Genomic DNA, 23,716 nt, shown 5'->3' with positions numbered 1-23,716 from the left:
GAAGGTAATGAGACGGACAGATCTGTAGACCTTATGCTCATATTTTTTAAAATTAAATTTCAGGGACTGGGGTCTCTGAGACCCCACATTACCTATCTAGGGTTAAACACAGTATGCTGGCCACTGCAATATACAAATACATGCATAAATACACCCGAACAGCAACTATTGGTACCTCAGTAAATAACATTCCACCACTAGCAGAGGCAAGAAGTAACAAAATATTCTCTTATACATCACCAACCATGCACTTGAGTCTATATCATGCCTCCCAGCCACTTTTTAGAATTTTTATTTACTGTATAATTTTATGCTCTTTTCAGTCACATTTTATTATCATTTTATGACACTGACAATAAAAATTTATGCTTTTTTATGCTCGTAACTATAGTTTTCTAATGCTTTCTTATGAGTTAACCATGAATCATCAAGTGGTGAGTCATAAAACATAACTAGACCTAAAAACATAATGCACTGATTTATTTTGGTGTAAACTGAAACATCAGTATTCTGTGCTGGCTCTGCAACAATAACTGAAGAGATGTCCTTCAGAGTGGATGGTAACTAATCTTACAATAAGCATTTATTCAATGCAAACCACTTTAGTTTATCATGAAACTAATAGCACAACAATTTGTGTCTATTACATTAAAGATGAAACATCAAAAAGTACATCTGGAACATTATTAGATTCCCAAGTATGAATAATCATTGTTTTTTCTGTTTCTTAACAATGTCAATTTTCCATTTCTGAAGCTCCAAGATTTCCATCTCCAGAGAACATTTTTTCTCCAGTCCCATGTCAATTTGTGCCTGAGCATTCTGCAATTCGGTCCTGGACATTATACACTGACAAAGAGCATTCTGAAGTTTCTGATTACCCTCAGAAATTGCTGCGTCAGCCACTGTGAATGCTGATCATTTCAACTTGATTTCTTTTTTTATTTCTTGCTTTCATAATATCCTCTGACTTTCTTTTCCTCTCTGTTGTCTCTTTCTCTTGTTCTTTTCTTTTTCACTCATCTTCCCTTGCCTTTCTCTTGGCCTCAAGATCAGCTTGGTATTTCTGGCAGAAATGTCTCACAGCTTTCAAAAGATCTGAAGTGACTGGGATGCCCATTACACCACCAGCATTCACAAGAAGATCTTTAACATTTCGCAAGGCAATGAGTGTTTCTTCTCCAAGGCTCTGACCATGGACTGCAAGAACAGACTTGTTAATGGAAAACCCACTTTTAGGGACAGCATTTTCATGTTTGGCCATGTAGAGAGGATGGAGGGTGAAAGACTGACGAAGAGGGTGTATGTGAGTGACGTGGAGGGGGGAAGAGGGAGGGGGAGGCCGAGGATGAGATGGAGGGATGGGGTGGAGAGGTATATGAGAGAAGGAGGATTAATCCCCGAGCTAGACCTCATCAGATCATATAGCCCTGCTAGGGTTACAGGAAAGCGCTACCCCTCCCAGTACGGCAGCCACCGGGCGGGGCGTGAACTCACAAATCACGATTACGAGCCCGACACCCTACCACCGAGCTACCGCGCTCCCCCAGGTATATGAGAGAGAGGGGTGTGAGTTGGGGGCAGGGCAGTGAATTGGCAGGGGACAGGGCGACGTGGAGGTGATTTGTTTGTGGCCACCCCGAACGGGATTGAGGCATCTGGCAATAGATAGACAGATAGATTTTCATGACTCAGAGTCAAAACACACTTAGCAAGCACACACAGCTGCGGGAATTTCTTTCTTCCCTGCTCATCTTTTAACTGACTAATGTCAGCCCAGTACTGATCAATCCTCCTTACTTGGTGTTCAGATGGGCTCTCTTCCTGGAGTCCAAGATCAAATGTTTCATGTACAGTACAGTAGTTACATGCTGCCAGTAGGAGTCTTGTACCCAAGTAGAAGCTCAAGTGTTGTTTTTGCATGGGTAACACACCTTACTCACCCAACCAGCAGTGCAGCCAGGGTCACTGTGAGGAAAGAAGGACCACTCGATGTGCCAATGACACACTCAGGCAGACTGAAGAGGGGAATGAGCACCGTGTCAGTGGGGCACCTTGAAGGGGGTAGGTAGGTACTTTGTCTCCACACAATTCACCAGTGTGCTGAACGTCAGTGGTGCGTTCAGGTAGGCTACACCATTATAGGAGAGGGGTGCAAGTTTGTTTTGTGAGCCACATACAACATAAGAGGAGCTGTCCCAATCGTCGGTAAATTTTTTCCACATCTAGAATATGGGTAAGCAGCAATTATGCAGTGTGTGTGTCCCCTTTTAATATGCATCCTTTCTGTGAATTGCTCTGGATGTGTTGTATAAAGTGTGTCCTGGTTATCAAAGTCCCCTCCCCCACAGTTTGTCAACCCAGAACACTAGTTTACGCAATCTGTTCCACAACCAATATTTCTAGGGAAATCCAGAATTTAAAGAAATTTCAGTACAGTATTCATTTGGCGGCACACGTTGTAGTACGTCATAATTGTCACCAGTGCTACCATTTCATGTGGTGTGACACCTGGAGTTTGCAACACTCGACTGCAAGATCGCTCTTTGCTTTCACCATTTTGCGGGGTTTACATCATTTATAATAAATTTTAATGAATTTTATTACATTTCTTTTTATGCTATTTTAGGCCTGTTGCCAAGTTTGAGCCAATTTTAATGAATTTTATGATTTTATGCCATCCTGGGAGGTTTGCTATATCCTAACTCCCTACTCTGGAGCTCAACATACAGCTTAAAATCCACAAAAATCCAATATTATTATGAAAATACAATAAAGGAAATGGTCTGGAAATAAAGAGAACAGCTGTGGATGAGTAGAGTGTGTTGCCAATGCCCTGTGAGGTCATTGGTGGCCTTTCAACAAAAGTGTTTCATGAATAAGCTAGACAGGCATACCACATAACAAGAGTGGGCTGGGTATATCCCGTGTTGCTTTCCTATAAAATTTCCAAGGTACATTTCTCTATATCGAAGTGTTCTTTCTCACTTTTTCTTGCTAGTGTTGGCTGGTGGATTTACTGAGTCGGAGGCCTTCTTCTCTGCTGTTGGTATCGTATCGTTGTCTAAATCATTCATCCACCCCCGCACGACCAGCTTCTTCTGAATCATGCAGCCAACGGGAACTGACACTTTCTTATGTTTTGATGTTGACATAGCTCTGAAACAAACATTGGGATGTCAGAAAGGGTGCATGTAGCTACATTGTGCTATGGATACTACTCATCCATACTCTCATACAATCACATGCTAGAAAACACAACTGGTGTGGACATCATACACACTACGGTAGTAAAGCAGCACCCTAAACAATACAGTACATAATGGACCACTGCCTGGTATTAACATGGTAACTGAGCCAGCAGTTTATCTGAAATGAAATGGACCTCTGGAGATGACCAGATGTTTTTTGCGCCATATGTCTGCTACATCACAGCTCATTATCAGGCTGTATAAAGAAAACAGCTTTAAATAAAACCATCACCCACACTGTGGCAGCTATGAAATCCACTCTCAAGAATCAACCACTAAAATCTGGAAAATTTTTACAAAGCTATAACACCTGATTCTGATGACAAAATTACGGGATTATGGCATGAGGTTAATGCCATTTAAGTGTTAACATATCCTGACGCCACTTATCCTTACCTCAGCTCATGTAACTTAACCCTAACTGAGACCAATTTTCAAACATACCTTAGCTGTCAGCCATATGTGTTATCTGTAAGAAATATGCCCAACACTAGGCTAATTCAAAGCAAATTTCTAATACAGTATTAATTTCATGAGCTCAAAAGTGCTCATTTCATATGCAAATTGAAAAGTACCACTGGAAACTTTCAAAATAGAACTGGAGAGGCACCCAGACACTGTCCCACACCTATCATCCCACCATCAGGACTAAAAATGTATGAAATTAACCAAAAGATACAATATGAAACACGCAGCTACTGTCATACAGTGCACAACTCAGAGGCTCAGTGGAGACCCAACTCAGCTGTGTCACTAACAGGTGACAACATTGAAACAAGCAAAAAAAAGTAACAGAAGTATCATAACAATCCACATACAGTACTCATAATTTAACATTACTGTACAGTCATCAATTGCCAGTCCAAAAGTTAAAATGAAAAAATAAAGAATCCTCAGTAAAATAGGAGGACAGTAGCATGCAGTACCATAGTACAATAATTCAAGCTGGTTTCTTACTGGTACAAACTCACATCCTTAAGGAAACTAATTTTTGCACTAGACATTATCACAGGTAATTAACATTTGATTTCAGAAAAAACATGATGGAATAAACAAAACATACCTGCTCCGTAATATTAAAGAAAGCCACCTGAACACCCATGACGATGTGTTTACTGCCGATCCCACCACCTGGACATGTCAATCCCCCAAACTCAAAAATATCGGTACATAATTTAAAAACCATAAATAGCAGCAGAAACCAAAATCTGAAAGGACACTGAAACCTAACTGAGAGACTTTGCCTCCCAGACTACCTACCTCACAACATATATACAAACTTAAATGTCTATCTACCTAGTGCCAGATGCCTTACTCTCATAACAGGCAGCCACAAACAAATCACCTCCATGTTGCCCTGTCCCCCACATTTCACTGCCCTCCCCCCAGCTCACACCCTCTTCTCTCATATACCTCTCCACTCCATCTCATCCTCCCCCTCATTCACATACACTCTCCTCATTAATCTCTCATTCCATCCTCTCCATATGGCCAAACTAAAATGTGCAATAGGTAAAAACTGAACTAAAACAGTATCATGCATTAAAGAGCATTCAGTAATCACGGTGCATTTGTAACCATCACACAACCATTCGACGGCGAAGATAGATGTGATCAAAAAGCAATTCTTTATGTACATCAGATAGGAGGCATCCACAAAAATATGATACAAGTTGGTAAATTAACACTCGTCGATTAAATTAAAACATTTCCTATTCCACAGAATCTAAGTTATACAAGTAGGAAGTACAATAAGGTAATGTAGTCCCCTATTTATGAACATTTATAAAAACAAACAAACAAAACCACAACTGTATATGAACTAATCAGCTTGCTTCAAAGAGATATAAGGCCACCTTTTAAATCCTGAAAAAAAAACTACCTTTGGGTTAATTCAGAGATTATGCAAATGTGTAGAGAAGGTTTTTTTTTTAGTATGAAGAAGATTCATGAATAAACAAGAAAAATAAGGGATGGGTTTAGTTAGGTTGTTTGGCGAGATTAGCATAAAATAGGTTACGTAAGGTCAGGATAAATTTAGATATGGTTAGGTTTGGATAAATCAGCACTCAAAAGGGTAATATTGTACTAAAAATGACATTCTAAGATAGCATCCATCTGTCTTCAGCACGGCTGGGTGATTATAAGCAAAGCCTGGTTTTTACACACTATTCACCACTTATAAAAAGGGAAAGAAAAAAAACATCAAAGCTTAAAAATGCTCAGAAAATACTAAAAGAATCCCATGATGGTCCTTAGTTAAGAAAAAAACTGCAAAACAAGGAAGTCCCATGTCTCCTTGAATATTATCCACTAGCCTAAACTATAACAAATAAAAAACTCTTTATTCCGATAGGATATTTGGAAATACTGCATCACCGTCACTGTATTTTAACCCGCCCCGTCCCGACCACTTTTTGACCACTGGTACCCCCCAATCCCGACCATTTTTCGACCTTTTTTTTTTTTTTTTGCTAAAACTTTCGCTTTTGGTGAGAAACATCAAAAATTCATAGAGAAATCGCTCACCTGAGGTTTAAAATACTCATTACAGGTAGGAGAGCCTCCTTACCTTACTGGGTTTTCTATCAGGCTGGCACCAAAGAAAACGAGTTCTATGGGAGAATAACTATTTCACACCACTCATAAACGGTATTTATTTATTTACTGTTACGAATTTATATGTAGTACAAGAGTATATTGGTTTTCAAGCAGTAATATAGGCATTATAAGCATTGTTTCACTCACTAATACCTGACTTTTTTTGCCACATTACCTGATCATCATTTCTAACTGTTTCTTCCTCTAATGCTATGTAAAGTTTGTCCTCCACATTGTCATTGATTGGGGAATCACTCTGGCCCTGAATTTCGTACCGTGGCATGACATGGCTATACTGGCCAGGTCACTGATAACAGGTGAATTGCTGAGACAATGGCATGCAGGGGGGGGGAGGAGGTCATGCTGGGTAAGGCATTGTCTCTGCCTGGCATCTTGTTGAGGAAGGTGTCACGTGTATACGTACCAAAAATGACTCGCGAAAATTGAAAATTGTGGAAATTATGAGCCTTGCAATTGCAGGACGTTGAAGTACGTCCCCGGGATTAGCTGTGACAAAACGTGAGGACGTGGAAGTACGTCCCCGGGACGCCGCGGGTTAATAAATCCTTGACAATGTCCTCAGTTACAATGTTTGACTTTAGTACTAAAATTCTGAATAAATCTTAGAGAAGTACGATAACAATGTAACACTTGCCGAGTTTTAGTGCTGTCACTGCTACAGTGACATCTTTAATGTCAGCTTACTTTACACCCTTATTAACTAACTTCATTATCGTTGTTCTGCATTTCTAGCCTTTTCTCCAACATTGCAGTAAGTAGCAGCTGCACATCTGGCTGTATTCCCTTATCTTGGCATCACTAGGTCTTTACCTTGAAGTGCTTCTGCCTCAAGAGGGTGTTGATTCCTCGTTGATTTTTGAGGCAAGGTCACGGCATCACTGCCAGCCTTGATTTTATGGCAGGTACTTCAGCTGGGCCCCATGGGAACTGGAGGTTGCTGGGCATGACGAGGTGTATCCCAGAACTCCTGGTTGGTCCGGGATGGTAGCCAAAAACTTGTCTAGTTCCTTCTCGATTACCTCTGTTGTCACACCTGTGATAAGTGCAGGAAGGCAAATGAAGAGCCTTGTCCCTTTATTTGATAAGTTACTGTGCTAGAGAGTCTTGATTCTGGCAGGGCATACCGATGGAAGGTGAGTTTGGATACATTTTCTCCCTGTTCTTGCTTCCTCCTGTGGGTCTGATGGTAGGATGGGCTCTGTCTTGACAGACGTAATGAGATTTTCTACTTCATCACTTGCAGGCCATGTTTACTGTTCTAATGTTATATGAAGACTTCCTCTGGTTAACATATGCCTTACTTTAACCCGCCCCGTCCCGACGACGTATGGGTACGTCACCACGATTTGCATTTGCCAGTCCCGGCGACGTACCAGTACGTCGTGCAATTGCAAGGTACCTAATTTGCACAATTTTCAATTTTCGCACGTGATTTTTCGTATGTATACACGGGACACCTTCCTCTATTCCTGTACAAGATACCAAGCAGGTACAATGCCTTACACTGCATAACCTCCCCCCTCCCCCCCTCACGCCATTGTCTTGGCAAAGGACCTGTTACCAATGACCTGGCTAGTAAAGTTATTCAGGGCCAGAGTGATTCCCCAATCGATGACAATGTGGAGGACAATGTTTACATAGCATTAGAAGAAAAAACAGCCAGAAATAATGATCAGGTAGTGTGGCAAAAATAGGTCAGGTATGGTGATTAGTTAGTGAGTGAAACAATGCTTATAATGCCTTTATTACTGCTTGAAAACCAATATACTGTCATACTACATATACATTCGTACCAAGTAAATAAATAAATACCGTTTATGAGTGGATAAAATAGTTACCCTCCCATAGAACTCGTTTTCTTTGGTGCCAGCATGTTAGAAAACCCACTCAGGTAAGGAGGAACTCCTACCTGGATTGGGCACTTTAAACCTCAGGTGAGCGATTTCTCTATGAATTTTCGATGTTTCTCACCAAAAGCGAAGGTTTTAGCCAAAAAAAAAAATTTCGAAAATACCTCGGGACTGGGGGATGTCAGAGGTGCGGAAAACCTCGGGACGTGACGGGTTAAGCAGTAGAAGTACGGTACCTAACCAAATCAGTTCTTCTTCCTGACAATCTGTTACAGTTTTCTCAGTTTTCTAACTATTTCTGGGGTGGTAAATAAACATTTCTTGTTAAATCTTTTTCCCTGTTTTTATTTATTTATTTTTTTGCTATTCCACTATAACAACTCATCTGATTTGTCAGTGTTATGATGGAAGGGACTGTTCTAACCTAAGTGTTTAACTAAACCTAACCTAACCTAGCCTAGCTTAACTATACCTAGTAATTTCACCTAACCTAACGTCCAGTTGGAAAACTGGGAAACAAAATCCACCTTTGAGTACATTGCGTAAGGTTCTTCTATTACGCCCTTAACAATCGTAGGAATGGCTTAAGGTACATGATGATAACATGGGGGAAGTTTTTCACCAGGTAAAGGTAATCTACCACACTGAAAAGTCAGAAAAATATAGAAAACAAACTGCAGGAATATGAATTGAATTGGCAAGGTGTTTCTGCTGCTTAAAGTACATCATACATTTACCTTTCCTCCTATTACATGTTTTACTTACTATACTGTATGTTAGGCACACGGCTTGTCTCCACTATCCCGGAATTTGTCTTTACGTCTCCACCCAAATGCTTCCCTCTCAAGCTTGAACCAGCGTGGTTGTACTATAACGCGCTCGGGGTGCATCAACTAATATAAACAAAAATTACTTAGGAATATATGTTCTGAACAGCTAGTTCTATATGTCCTGTTCTGTTTAGTTTTAGGGTACTGAAATTGTTAATTCTTTACCCAAACGGGCGCGCCGACTCCACCCATAACAAACTCATCATCTCAAGGTAACAAATTTTGGTACATATGCAACACAGATAGTTAACTGTTGAATTGTGACTGCAGGAAGTGATTGGGAAAAGACAATATATATACCTATTTTTTGGTATTTAAGGAAGCGTCCACGTCGTCCACGTAATGTGTTTGTCAACAATCTCGCCCGCTGTCTGCGGCGTTGTTTACTAACCATCGCTCCGACTGGACGGGTCAGTGTATCGAACGTACTCAAATATGCGCAAAAGAAAACAGATAACTGTCAAACCCATGGAAAACTTAGCGACTTAACCAAACCTGGCCTAACTTGGCCTAAGCTGACTGGGGGGCTTAGCTCCCCAGACCGCCAATACTTTCCTAACCTAACCTAATCCATCCTAGCCAAACCTAACCCCCCCCTCCGAAACTGGATTGTTACGAAATATTACTTGGACCAACAGAAAAAAAAAAAAAAAACGGAAGCAGAAGGAAGTTACCTTAATATGAAGGAGGATAAGCAGCTGCAGCCAGAAGGAACTTGAAGAATACCACTTCTTGCAGTTTGTTGTGTCTTTGATAAGCAAATGGTTGCATATTAAAGGAAGCAGTTGATGTAAACCACTGCAAATAACTTACAATTCCACCAAGTAATAGTACATCTAGGACACGTCATTTGAAAATCGCGCCAGAAGCAAAACGTGCGTTCACAGCGTTTAATACCCAGCAATGGATATGGCGAAGTCGGCGGAATATTTACGAATTCAAAGTCCTAAATAACAGCCTTCAGAGGTAAGCTTTAAAAAATCCCCAGTATGCATGGTAATCAAGGAGAGGTGCCAATTAACACATAAAAGACTCATTTCTGTAGAGAATATGGAAAGGCCGCACCCGTTTGGTAAAGTATTAATGCGAAATTGAATGCATGTTTCATCAAAAAGGGAGAATGGGCTTTTCATAGGGGGTATGGCAAGATCCACCACGTTCTCTTGTTGTATAAGTACCCTGTATACCTTTACAACGATAAATATTTCAATCAATCAATCATAGGATATTTGTTTCATAACATCATAGGTTACTGGGGCGACCATAAGGCGTGGGTGTCCGTGCTTTAAATGCGTTTTGCCCATGACGCAGACTAGGGATCTTATAGGGGACTTTAACCCAAACTATCGTATAAGAGAGTTCAAATGACCCTAAATTTATAGTACATCAAGGGCAATGCCTAAACTGCTTCGTTATATTTCTAATCTACATGCAGTATACATTCATATGATCTAACTGTGATTCAGCATAAAATACAATTGCTCATACTATTATTACTGGGACTAGCCTACTCAGGAGTATGAAGTACAAGAATGGACCTCTCTATTTGCGAACATTTTTACAGACAACATTAACAAAGCCCACGATATACGATAACCTGTAAAAAAATAACAAAGGAACCTGTTAACATTTCATTCCAGTATTAAATTTGGAAATACCGCGTCAGTGTCGTCATATTTTAACATTTCTTTCTGGAAATACACATACCGTCACTGCAACCACGATCAAGCCTGCTGCCAGACTCTCGTAACTCACGCCTTACTTTTGGCGTAATTAAACCTTGCCAGTATGTTAGGTCTGGATAATTTTGATTGCTTAAGTTAGGATACGTTAGGCTACTTTAGGGTAGGTTAGGTTAGATCAGAATTTATCAGGCCCGATGTAGACATTCGGGGGCTTTCAAGGTTAGGTTGCGACATAGCGTAGTCTTGACGCTGTGATTCAAAGAGAAAAGGAACGGGGAGGGGAAGAGGGAAGGGAAGGAGATTGGACGGTGGCAAAATACGAGGGTGGGAGGGAGGGAAGGAGAGTGGAAGTAAAGAGAAGAGGGAAGAAAGAAACAAGGGATGGAGGAAGAAAGAGAAGAAAGAACGGATGAAGAGAAAGGAAAGAATAGAGAAGTTTCAGTAAGCAACAAAACATTAAACACACACACACACGGGTGGTGAAGAATAAAGTGAGGTAGAATGAAATGCGACAGGACGAGTGACAAGGGCGGGAGGGAGGGAGGGAGGGAGGGGAGATAAACAGAGAAGCAGGAATGGAAAGAGAGAGAGAGAGAGAGAGAGAGAGAGAGAGAGAGAGAGAGAGAGAGAGAGAGAGAGATTAAACAAGACTTTGCGTGTCAGTGTTTGTTTGTATGTCTGTGCAAGTGTGCATGTGTGCTTGTTTGTGTGCGTGTATGATATCTTCTCTGTGCATGATTATGTGCCTGTGTACGTGTTTTGGTGTGTATATGTCTTCCTATGTGTATATTTTTCTGTGCTTGTGTGCGACTGTGTCTGTCCGTCTGCATACATATGTGTGTACTGTATATCTTTCTGTGTATTTATATGTGCAAGTGTATTCATTCTGTATGAAGGTAAGCAAACCTTTCAACCTGAGAGCATTTGTATCAGTCTATATCCGTCTATCTATCTGTTCATTTATCTGTCTATCTATCAGTCTATCTGTGTGTATGTGTGTAATAACAGAGTTTTATTTAGTTTAGGAGTAACTACAGAGTGACCCAAAATGAATGCAGTCCATAAAAGTGTGTGTCATTTATACAACTGATGAGATATGCTTTATTTTTACATTCACGTTAAGCTGGATTGGTAACAGTCCTGAAAGTTTAGGTTCTGCAGTTCAAATGGTCTGTTTTTTATGACCTTTCCAAAATGTGTTCCAAATGACCACCTCGACGTCGCAGGCACTCTTGAATTCGAATTTGTCAGTTACGCGGACGCACTCCTCTCCTGGGATATATCTGGTGCTGGCTGTGATTTCTGTTGTCAGGTCTGTGATTGTCTGGCGTGGTTTTCGTAAATATTTTCCTTCAGATACCCCCACGGATAGAAATATGGGGGATTCAGGTCGGGTATGTGCGGCCCATTCTGCTGGCACCTTTGCACCCGCCCCCACCACTGATGCCCCGATGTACTCCTAGTGTTGTGGCTTGCATTTATTTTGGGTCACCCTGTATAGATAGGCAGGTTAACAGATTGACGGATAAAAAAAAAGACGCACGAGCACACACACACACACACACACACACACACACACACACACACACACAAATAAATACGGATAAATAGATAGATAGACAAACGTCGAGACAGATACATGGACACAGATAGAAAAGTGCATAGATAGACAGACAGATTGGGGCACACTCATAGACTAGAACGCATTCAAACAGCGCATGCCTCGGTAACATCCGCCAATGCCGTTGCCGTTAAAAAAGGATCTTGATTCTGATCTGTGGATATAGGATTCAGATCCACCCCAAAATTTAATCAGTTCTTTCTTGGTCCATGGCCCACCTTTCCACGAAATTTCATTGACATTCATTGAGAATTTTTGGAGATATTGTGCGGGATACTCTGGATTTGCCCCCAAATTTATTATTTTTTTTCCTTGGCCGCACACCCTTACCCAAATTCCATCAAAATCTGTTCATAACTCCATGAGTAATCCTGCTAACAGACAGACAGACAAACGAACCAACGCGGCCAAGAACATAACCTTCCTGCAGAGGTAATAAAAGGATATGGTCAGAAGAGAGAAACTGTCAACTTCAGTCACTGCTACTACTGCTACTACTATTACTACTACTACTGTACTTCCTGAACTACTGTACAACGAGAGAGAGGGGAGGATTGGCAAGGAGAGAAGAGGGAGGATGAAGGAAAAAAAGAGAAGGAGCGAGGAGGGAATGAAGAGGAAAAGGGAGAGAAGAGAGGAGTGGAGGGAAAGTAAGAAAGGAAATGGGAGACGAAAGAGGAAGAAGGGGGAGGATGGAAGGAAGAGAGAGATAAGAAAGGAGAAGGAGGGAGATAGCAGAGACGGGGAGAGAGAGAGAGAGAGAGAGAGAGAGAGAGAGAGAGAGAGAGAGGAAAAGAAGAAAGGTAGAGGGAACGAAAAGAGGAAGAAGGATGAAGAGAAGAGAGAAATGGGGGAGGGGGGAAGGGAGGTTTGAGGAGAGAAAAGAGAGGGGGTGGAGAGGGAGGTAAGAGAAAGAGAGGGAGGAGGTGGGGGAGGGAGAGAAGAGAGAGAAAGGGGGGTGGGAGAGGGAGGGGGTGTGACAATCGATAGGGGGGAGGAGGTGGAAGGAGGGGGGGGTGTTAAAGACGGAGCTCCAGGTATCTCACTCCACCACACCACCACACCACACCACACCACCACATCATACCATACCATACCACACCACACCACACCACACCACACCACACCACACAATACATCATACCACGCTACACCACTACACCACTGACACACCACATCATACCATACCACATCACACCACTACACCACATCACACCACACCATATCACATCATACCACGCCACGCCACGCCTCCACATCACACCACCACATCACACCACCGTACCACGACAACACACCACACCTCCACACCATATCACACCACAGCTACACAATACCACTTCACTGCATCGCCGCCCTACACATCCACCACACCTTATCACACCACCACACCACACCAGATCACACAACCACACCACACCAGATCACACAACCACACCACACCAGATCACACTACCACACCACACCACATCACATCTAACCACCACGCCACACCACTATACCATACCTCATCACACCACCACCACACCACACCACACCATCATAACACACCACAACACCACCATACCATACCACATCGCACCACCACCATACCACACCACACCACCACCACATTACAACTCTCTCTCTCTTTCTCTCCCTCCCTCCCTCTCTCTCTCTCTCTCTCTCTCTCTCTCTCTCTAATGAGGAAAGATCGAACGGAAACTTGAAACCTCTGAAAGTTGCCTCACCAAAAAGGAAAAAAAAAATAAATAAATAAAAAAATAAAAATAGATTAGTTTCTTTGTAATTCATAAATCCACTGCTCTTAATTCCTTCAAGTCAGCGATTTATTTTTGATGTGGGAGCATCTCTGGGAGCCGGTCCGTCCGTCTGTCCCTCATTAATGATTTTCGGAGGGGAGGTGTTTCACTCCCGTAGACTTTAGTGACTTTAGCAAAACGACACCACACCACGCCACACCATACTACATCACCTCACACCTCACCACACCACACCACATCACCTTCTCGTCTCACGCCACACCACACCACACCACATCACCTTCTCGTCTCACGCCACACCACACCACACCACATCACCTTCTCACCTCACGCCACACCACACCACACCACATCACCTTCTCACCTCACGCCACACCACACCACACCACACCACACCACGGGCATTAACGTGAGGGCCCTGGAGCTCCCACATCTATAACTCTTACATCTATTTTTACCTACCAAGAGACGATTTTATATTCAACTTAAAAATAATTATAGTGTTGGACATGTGGAGAGGATGGAGAGCGAGAGACTGACGAGGAGAGTGTATGTGAGTGAGGTGGAGGGGGAGAGGGAGGGGGAGGCCGAGGATGAGGTGGAGGGAGTGGAGAGGTATATGAGAGAAGGGGGTGTGAGCTGGGGTAGGGGAACGAAATGACGGGGGACAGAGCGACATGGAGGCGATTTGTTTGTGGCCACCCCTTAAGGGATTAAGGCGTCTGACAATAAACAGATAAATAGAGTAGTTCAAAAATAAATCCCTTCATAGCTGAATAAAATCGTCTGGAGATAAGAGGAATAAAATGCAAATATATAATCAGAGTGAAGGAGTGAAAATAGTGGAGGTCGTAGGCAGGGGGAAATGGAAAGAGTAGCCTACCTATCTCTACCTATAGTTACCTACCTAAATTTAATCGACCTTAGATCAACTGATAGATGGGAGAGAGAGAGAGAGAGAGAGAGAGAGAGAGAGAGAGAGAACCAATCTCTACCTTCATTTACCTGCCTAAATTTAATCGACCTTAGATAAATTGATAGATGAGAGAGAGAGAGAGAGAGAGAGAGAGAGAGAGAGAGAGAGAGAACCAAAATGGAAAGGGGGGCGGGGTACAGAATTATAAAGGGAGATAAAAATAGGTTAGGTGAAAGGATGGGGAGGGAGGGGAGGAGGGGAGGCAAGGAGAAGAGGAAGGGAGGAGGAGCGGAGGGGAGGGAGGGGAAGGAGGAGAGAAAAGGAAAGGGGGGGGGAGAGGGAGAGAAAGAAGAAATAGGAGGTAGAGACGGATGAGGGAGAGCTAAGAAGGAAGATGGGGAGGGGAGGGGAAGGGAGAGTCAGGGAGGAGGGAGGAAAGGAGGGGAAGGGAGAGTCAGGGAGGAGGGAGGAAAGGAGGGGAGGGGAGGGGGGGGGATGTGGCAAGTTCTAGAAAGGATGTGGTAGAAGGAAGAGGGGGGAGGGAGGGGGTTGAAGGAGAGAAAGGGGGAGGGGGAGGAAGGAAGAGGAGGGGAAGGAAGGGAGGGGAGGGGAAGTGGCAAGATCTAGAAGAGGTGTGGTAGAAGGAAGAGGGGGAGGGAGGGGTTGAAGGAGAGAAAGAGGGAGGGGGAGGAGAGGGAAGGGAAGACGGGAATGGGGATAGAAATGGAGAGTGGAGGAGAGGTAAGGGAAAGGAAGGTGGGAAGGAGAGGGGGGAGGTGAAAAGGGAGGGAGAGGGAAGAGAGAAAGGAAGGAAAGGAAAGGGGAGGAAGAGATGTGGGAGATGAAAAAAAGGAGGAGAAGGGGAGGGGAGGGAGGAAGAGGAAGGAAGGAGAAGAGGAGGGGGAAGGGAGGAGAGGAGGGAGGGATCATGTGATTGGAGAGGATGGAGACGGGAGAGATGGGGAGGGGAGGAAAAAAGAATGAGAGCAATGGTACAAGAGGGAATATGGGGTTGGGGAAGAAGCGAGGGGGGAGGGGAGGGGAGGGGGGGAAGGAAAGAAATGGAAGAGATGGGGAGGAGGCGTAGGAAGATCAGGAAGGAAGGAAGGAGAGAAGAGGGGTCAGGATGCTAGAGGTGGGGATGAGGGGAGGGGAAGGAAGAGAAATCATGAGGGAGGAGGAAAGGGGGAAAAGAAATGAGAGGAAAGAAGAGTGGAAGAGGGAAAGAGCAAGGAGGCGAATGGGAGGAGGGTGAGAGGAAGAACAGATAGAAGAGGAAGAGGAGGAGGAAGAGGAGGAGACGAGCGAGAGGAGAGGACAAGGAAGAAAAGTAAAAGATGAGAGTAAAAAAATAAAAAAGATTCCCGTGCCTTTAATTTAATTTTCCATATTACCATAAACTAAGAAAGTGTCCCCTCAATTTAATTTAAAAAAAAAAAAAAAACTGATATTCGAGATAAAAATGAATGTACAGTAGATTGAAATTATACTGAAACTAGAGGCTCTCCCAAAGGGGGAATCACACCAGCCGGGAGACGATACATATCTTGCGCGGCTCGGAATATGGCCTTGACCTTGACCTACTTTTGCCAATTTCGATCTCGTAGAAGATTTTCATCCCTACTATACACCTGTAAAATTTTGTGTTGATATATTGAGCGATTGCGAAGTTATCGTGGTAACAGACACACAAACCTTGACCTACTTCACCAACTTCGAACTCATGATCGACTTTTTCCCTACTACACACCTGTAAAATAATGTGATATCTTGAGCGGTTGTTATCGTGCTAACAGACACAGACAAACTGAAAACAACACCGGCGTTGCTATCGCGGCTGGTAAAAAAGAATTACAAACCTTCAGAGGATAAAGATAGAATTTTAGATAGTGGTTAGGTTAGGACGTAGGTCCCTCTCTTTCTCGTGGAGGACATGAGAGAGAGAGAGAGAGAGAGAGAGAGAGAGAGAGAGAGAGAGAGAGAGTTATGTAAAGGTAAGAGGCAATAAATATAACAAAATGAGGTGAATGAAAGAAAAAGAGCGAGGGGAAAAGAGCGACGAAAAAGGAGGAAGAACAACCAAAAGAAGGAGAGGAAGGAGTCAGGAGGGATGCGGAGAAGGAAGAAGATAAGGAGAGAGGCTGGAAGGAATGGCGGGAGGGAGGGAGGGAGGTCAGGGAAGGAGGAGCAGGGCGAGGGAGGGGGATTCTGTATTCACTTGCAGGAGAGTGAAGGACAAGATGTTTCCTGGTAAACAAACTTCCCTCTAACCCCCTTCCTTCCTCCCTTCCCTCCTTCTCTCCCTCTCCTTCCCTCCTTTCAGCTCCTTCTCCCTCCCCCTCCGTAATCCAAGCCTTGAGGCAAGACGAGTACAAAGGAAAAGATTAAAAAGTGAAAGATAATGAAAAAAAGAAAAGTCGCCAGGTTCCCGTAACTATGCAAGAGTTCTATTTTTGATATTTGCTCATGTATACATTTCCAGACACTGTCACGCTCCAGATATATAACCAGCCGAAAGATGAAGAAATACTGCACACAACTGCAGCCTGCCCAACCGCGATGTAAAATGAATTAGAGGTTTATGGAGGAAAAATGTGGGTAGTAAACTGAATCCTACGCCCGCCCACGCAGAGGAGGGCGGGGCTTAGCGGCAAGATGGAGGGGGGATGGGGATCTGGCGGGATGGGGGGGAAATATAGAGGGAAAGTGGAAAAGGCAGGGAGAAAGAGAGAGAAAGGGCTCAATTGATGAAGGGAATGCAGAAAAGAGGTGAGGGAGGAAGGAGAGGTAGGCAGGTAGGTAAGCAGGAGGGTAGAGGAGAGGGTGAGGAGCTGCCAAGAAGCAGACGCGGCAGACTGGAGGGAGGGAGGGAGGCCAGGCAGAGAGGCTGAGGCAGACAGTCGAGGAGGAGGCTGCCTACTGTAAACACCAGTGGATAAGGGGGGCAGTAGACAGATGGATAGGCAGGAATAATGTAAACAAAATAGCCCCCATCGACACTGTTTCCCAGACTTTACCTTTTCCCTCTCAAAAGCCGAACGTGTCGTACATACAATTTTTTGGTCAATCATTATAATCAACCTTTAATTCAGCGTTGATCAATGAAAAACACTTGTGGAGTCAGTCAAGTGATGAGTGATGATTAGGGGGATGAAAGACACGGGCAGATGTGATCGAAAACGAGTGAAATCTACCTGGATATTTGAACAGGCTGCGACTCGCCCGGTAAGTAATTTGTCTTGTACTTGCAAAATGATAGCTTACGTAGTGACTGAGCGTATTGTAGTAGAGGCAGTGACGCAATATGGTAGTGTTGCGTGGGTGAGGGTATTATGTTGCAAGAATTCTTGATTATTTTGTGGGGAAGTGAATTGTTATTGATTTTCCTACTTCGACGTACTACTACTACTACTACCACTACGACTACAGCTACTACCGGCACGAGGGGGCAAAAATATTAAACCCACCAAGACCTGTCCGTACTGTTAATTTACTACTACTACTACGACTACTACTACTACTACTACTACTATTACTACTACTACTACTGCTACCTAATTTTGGAAACTAGCTTAACCTACCACTGCCGTTACTACTGCTGCCGTACTATTTTTACTACAACTACGGTACCACTATTAACTCACTGTGATGTAGGGATCTGTCACTGTAACCGCAATAGTAACCATTCTCCCTAACCACCACTACCACTATCAGCCACAACCACCACCATCCCCTCCTGACCACAACTACTACCACTACCACGGTCTTTGCCACCACAACTACATCTACCAGTATCCTTCATTACTAAAACCAGTCACTACCACAACTACCACTATCCCTACCAAACCACCACAGCCACTACCATTCTCCAAACCACCACCATCTACCACCACTAGCACTATTAATACCTAAATACCACTAACTATTACTATCCCTACCACCACCACCACTACCACCGTCACTGCCTAACCACTGCTACCAAAATACCATCCCAGTTACCATAACAACAGCCATTACTACCACCACTATCACAGTTGCTGCCAGAACCATAACACAATCACTACCACATGTATCACTCAACTACCACAACTACAACCACAACTACCACCATTCCCGTAACTACCACCTCACAATAACCAGTACCGCAACTACCACCACCACCACAGCTTCCACAACTACCACAATTGCAACCACAGCCACCACTTACATACCACACACCAGTACCACGCCTGCCACCACTACCACAATTACCACAACTGCCACTTTACGATAATAACGGTCACTTCCACTCCCAAATTAAATTTAATGTGAAATATCTCTCACTTGTTCACTTTCTTTAATCTCATTCCTTCTTTCTTTATTCTCTTCATTTTCTCACTTCTCTCACCTTCCTTATTCTCGTCTTTTTCTGTTTCCTTCTAAAGTCCTCCTTGCTTCTTGCCTTCCACTTTCCATCCTTCCTTCCTTCACGTCCCTCCTTCCTTCCTTCCACTTTCCCTCCTTCCTTTTTCTTCCTTTAATTTCCTTCACTTCCGTCCTTCCTTCTTTCCTTCCACTTTCCTTCCTTCCTTCCTTTTTCTTCCTCTACCTTCCTTCTCTTCCGTCCTTCCTTCCATCCGTCTTTTCTTCCTGACATTCCTCCTCTCCCTGCTTTCTTTCCTCCCCACTTCCTTTCTTTCTTCCTTTTGCTTCTTCATTTGTCTTTCTTCCATCCTTCTTTTTCCTCTGCCGTCCTTCCTTCCTCTTCCTCACTTTCCTCATCTCCCTGCCTTCCTTCCTCCCCACTTCCTCTCTTTCTTCCTTTTCTTCATTTGTCATTCTTCCTTCCATCCATCCTTCTTTTTCTTCCTCTTCCGTACTTCCTCTTCTTCCTCATCTCCCTGCTTTCCTTCCTCCCCACTTCCTCTCTTCCCTTTCTTCTTCATTTGTCTTCACTCATCGCCGCATTTCTCATCCTTCTTTCTTCCTTTATCAATTTCCTTTTCTTCTCCCTCTTCTCTCTCTTTTCCTTCCCCCTTTTCTCCCCTTCCTCTTTCCTTTCTTACTCTCTTCTTCATCCTTTCCTTCATTCCGTCTGACTTCTTTCCTTCTTCCTCACGCCTTCGTTCTTCTCTTTCCATCCTTCCATCTGTCTCTTTCCTTCCTTTCCCTTCTTCCATTCTTTCTTCCTTCTGTCTTCTTGTTCTCTCGATTTTCCTCGTTTTTTCCTGTTCTTTTTCCTCCGTTCTTCTATTTTCTTTCATCTATCCATCCCTCACCATCTTCCTCCATCCTATCATGCATTCCTTCGTTCTTCCTTTCTTTTCTCCCTTCCTTCCATCCCCTCTTCTTTCTTCCTTCCTCTTCCTTCTTCCCTCATTGGTTTCAGTCCTTTCATCCTCTCCATCCTTTTCCTTCCTTCTTTATTTCTCCTTCCTGTCTTCTTCCTTCATTTCCTTCCTTCCTCTCCATTGATCCACCATTCCCTCCCTCCCTCCCTCCTACCCTCCCTCCTTCTCTTTTCCTCCACTCTTATCCACCCCTTCCTTCTCTATTCGTCCACTCTTATCCACTCATTCCTTCATCCCTCCTTCCCTTCCCCCCTCTACCTTTCCTTTTCCTACTCTACCCTCCCATTCCTTTCCTTCCTCTTTTGCCTTCTCCAACTCTTCTCTCTACCCTTTCCTCCATCCATTCATCCATCCATCCATCCATCTACTCGCCCATTCATCCATCCATCCATCCACTTGCCCATCCATCCATCCACTCACCCACCCACCCATCCATCCATCCATCCGTCCATCCATCCATCCATCCATCCATCCATCCATCCACTCGCCCATTCATCCATCCATCCATCCTCCATCCATTAATCCATCCATCCATCCGTTAATCCATCCATCCATCCGTTAATCCACCCATCCACCTCTCAGGCTACCTTTTCTGTATCCTTTTGTCTCCTTCATTTCCTTTCCTTCCATCATTCAATTTATCTTTTGTTTACTTCCTTTTCTTCCTTCCCTCCCTCCTTCCTTCCATCCCTCCCTCCCTCCCTCCTACCTTCCATTCTCATCAGCATCTTTCCTTTCTGCTCCCTCCTTACCTCCCCCATTTCCTATTTTCCTTCCTTCCTATCTTGTCTGGTCTTCCTTCGTCCTTTTCCTTTCACGTCTCTTTCTCTCCTTCCTTCTCTCTCCTTCCTTCCTCGCTCACTCCCACACTCTCTCCCTCCATCCATCTATCCCTTCCTTCATTTACTTCTCCTTAACTTCCTTTCTTCCTTTTTTCCTTCCTTCCTTCATTCATCCCCTTAATCCCATCCTTCTTTCATCCCTTCCTTTCTTTTCTTCCTTCTTCCTTCCATTTCATTGTTTGCTTGATTGCTGCCTTGCTTCTTTCTTCCTTCCTCCTTACTTCCTTCTCTTTCCTGCTTTCCATCCTTTTTCCTTTCATCCTTTGTTCCTTCCTTCCATTCCTTCCTTTCTTCCTTCCATTCCTTCCTTCCTTCCTTTCTTCCTCTCCTTCCCTCCCTTCCTTCCTCCCTAACGTCCTTCCTTCTTAAATGTGACTTTTCCTCTTAAGAAATATGATGGACGGCAGAGAGAGAGAGAGAGAGAGAGAGAGTGAGAGAAAGATAATGAGGAAAATAAGAGGGCCGAAACTCTTGACCACAACTCTCTCTCTCTCTCTCTCATATAAACCTGAACTCTATCTCGGCGCATTCTTTCACTTCCCCTCGCTTTATTTTCTCACAAAGACAGCCACTGTTCTACAAGGACACACACACACACACACACACACACACACACACACACTCTCTCTCTCTCTCTCTCTCTCTCTCTCTCTCTCTCTCACGCACACTTGTATATCTATAACTCCTTCCTTCTCTTCATCTTTTATTCTTCCTTCCTTCCTCCTCTCTCTCCTCCCTTTTTACCCCTTCCCTTCACTTTCCTTCTTTCTCCACCCCTCTCTCGCTTCCCTCCGTCTCCTTCCTTCCTTCCTTCCGTCTTCCCTCCCTCGCTTCTTACCCTTTCCCTCCTCTTTTCCCTTTTTCCTCACTTCCTCGTCCATCATTCCTAATTTTTTATCTCCCTCCCCACCCTCATCACTTCCCCCACTTGAGAGAAAGAGAGAGAGGAGGGGGGGGGAGGGAGTGTTGTCTGGAGAGACGGACGAAGAGAAAAAATATGGAGAGAGAGAGAGAGAGAGAGAGAGGTGGTGTGGTGTGGCGTGTAATATAAGCTAACCACAGCTCTCTGATAAAAAAGAGACAGGTCAGGTGACAGCGAAGGAGGTGAGGAGGGAGGTAGGAGGGTTGATGAAGGTAGAAAAAGTTAGCAAAGTTAGATTTGGGTAGGTTAAGTTACAAGTGATTAGGCAGTTAGGCGAAATTCGGCTAGAAATACTTGATTTTGATTGGACTGCATTAGGGTAGTTTAGGGTAGGTTTGGGTAAGTTAGAGATTAGGGTAGTTTATGGTAGATTTGGGTAAGTTAGAGATTAGGGTAGATTTGGGTAAGTTTGGTTAGGTTAGTTTTTTTGTTTTAACTCGGGAATGGGTTTGGAGTAATTTTGAAATGTAGGGGAAGAAAAGCATGTGGAAATTTGAGTTTGAGTGGCTGTGTGAGTGACTTGGAACCATATATGTCATCAAAGGAATATGAGAACACATGAAAGGACTTACTGCCTCATCCGCTTAAATGCCAGCCCGCGCGTGGGATTGAATCCAGTTGAGGATGAGAGGCACACGCTACCGACCTACAATGACAGATAAATAACTGCCTACCGATAGATAATGACTGGAAGACGATTAAAATGTCATTATTTACTTGCCATCATCTGTTCAGCAAGCCGATTACTTTATAACTGGTACTGATAGGGCTCGTGATAGGCTGGCGGCGTGGGCGGCTGGCACTGACGTCATAGTACACACGGTATTCTGATTGGCTGATGCGTGGGTGGCTATTGATGACGTCATGATAATCGGTGCATATGGTTGGCTGATTGTTGTTCTTGATGACGTCACGGGAATCAGTGCATCTGGTTGGCTAATGGGTTTATTGATTGGCGGGCGTACGAACATTCAAAGTAATCCCTTCAGGCTTCAGCCCGTGAGCAGTATTTCAGTTTATATTTTTTCATATCCCGGCGATTTGATTCACTTCAGGAGACTTATTGAAATATATGGGACTGCTACAACCTTCATCAATCCCTTCACTACGAAAGATCATTCCTAAGTATAATTAAATCGTCTAAAACAAATAACAAGAATAATAATAATAATAACAATAATGATAACCAGATTTAGAGGATAAAAACATTGCGAGATTTTTTTTTTTTTCAAATTAAAAACGAATACACTGCAGTTTTAAAATAATACGCACCACAAAATGTTGCAAGATATACAAAATATTAATTGGAACTTTTAAATCACTGACAGTTTCAAATTAGAATAACTTTTTGAAACCCTGAAACAAAAATCACACCTCATTTGAATTTGACAGACGGGGCCAAAATTTAATAAACGGTTACAGTCAAATATTGGATGGGATTTTGAGTTATATTTACGTTATCAAGAGGAACTTCAGGATAAGAATAATGTTGATGGAGGCCTTATCAGTTTTATATATGGAGAGAGAGAGAGAGAGAGAGAGAGAGTTCTAAAGTTTTGTTATTCAAAAACCTTAATGTGAAGGAGTTTTATTGATGAACAGATAATTGAATGCTCTCTCTCTCTCTCTCTCTCTCTCTCTCTCTCTCTCTCTCTCTCTTCATTGGTGCCTCTAACCAATAGACTACCTGACACCCCAGCCTCTAATACTGCCTCTGCCTCTCTCTCTCTCTCTCTCTCTCTCTCTCTCTCGTATGTGTAGGCTAATGTATAACTTACAAGCCTCCTTTCTTTTTACTCTGCTTTCTTTCTCTCCTTCCCCTCCTCTCTTTCTCTCTCCTCCTCTCCTCTCCTTTCCTTCCTTCCTTCCTCCCTCCCTCCCTCCCTCCCTCCCTCCCTCTCCCTCCCTCCCTCCCTCCCTCCCTCCCTCCCTCCCTCCCTCCCTCCTCCTCCTCCTCCTCCTCCTCCTCCTCCTCCTTCTCCTCCTCCTCCTATCTCATCTCATCTCCTCATGTTCATTATCATCATCGTTATCATCTTCATCATCATTATTCCGCTCCTCTCCTCCTCCTCCTCCTCCTCCTC

The 23,716-nt window shown here is 43.6% G+C and overlaps 1 protein-coding gene across 1 annotated transcript in view; it reads left to right on the top strand.

The window, feature by feature from the left end:
- Positions 1-17,451: 17,451 nt before the first annotated feature.
- LOC145405113 (uncharacterized) overlaps positions 17,452-23,716 on the top strand; it is a 49,092-nt gene continuing 42,827 nt past the window's right edge. The window contains exon 1 of the mRNA XM_080276630.1: positions 17,452-17,763. The gene's annotated coding sequence lies outside the window, so the exon portion shown is untranslated. The remainder of the gene's footprint in view (positions 17,764-23,716) is intronic.

This window comes from Coenobita brevimanus, chromosome 65, assembly GCF_032717465.1.
Source record: "Coenobita brevimanus isolate Jiangsu-jjx chromosome 65, ASM3271746v2, whole genome shotgun sequence".
NCBI lineage: Eukaryota > Metazoa > Arthropoda > Malacostraca > Decapoda > Coenobitidae > Coenobita > Coenobita brevimanus.
The sequence above is the reverse complement of the archived record's forward strand: the minus strand, read 5'-3'. Positions and strand labels throughout refer to the sequence as shown.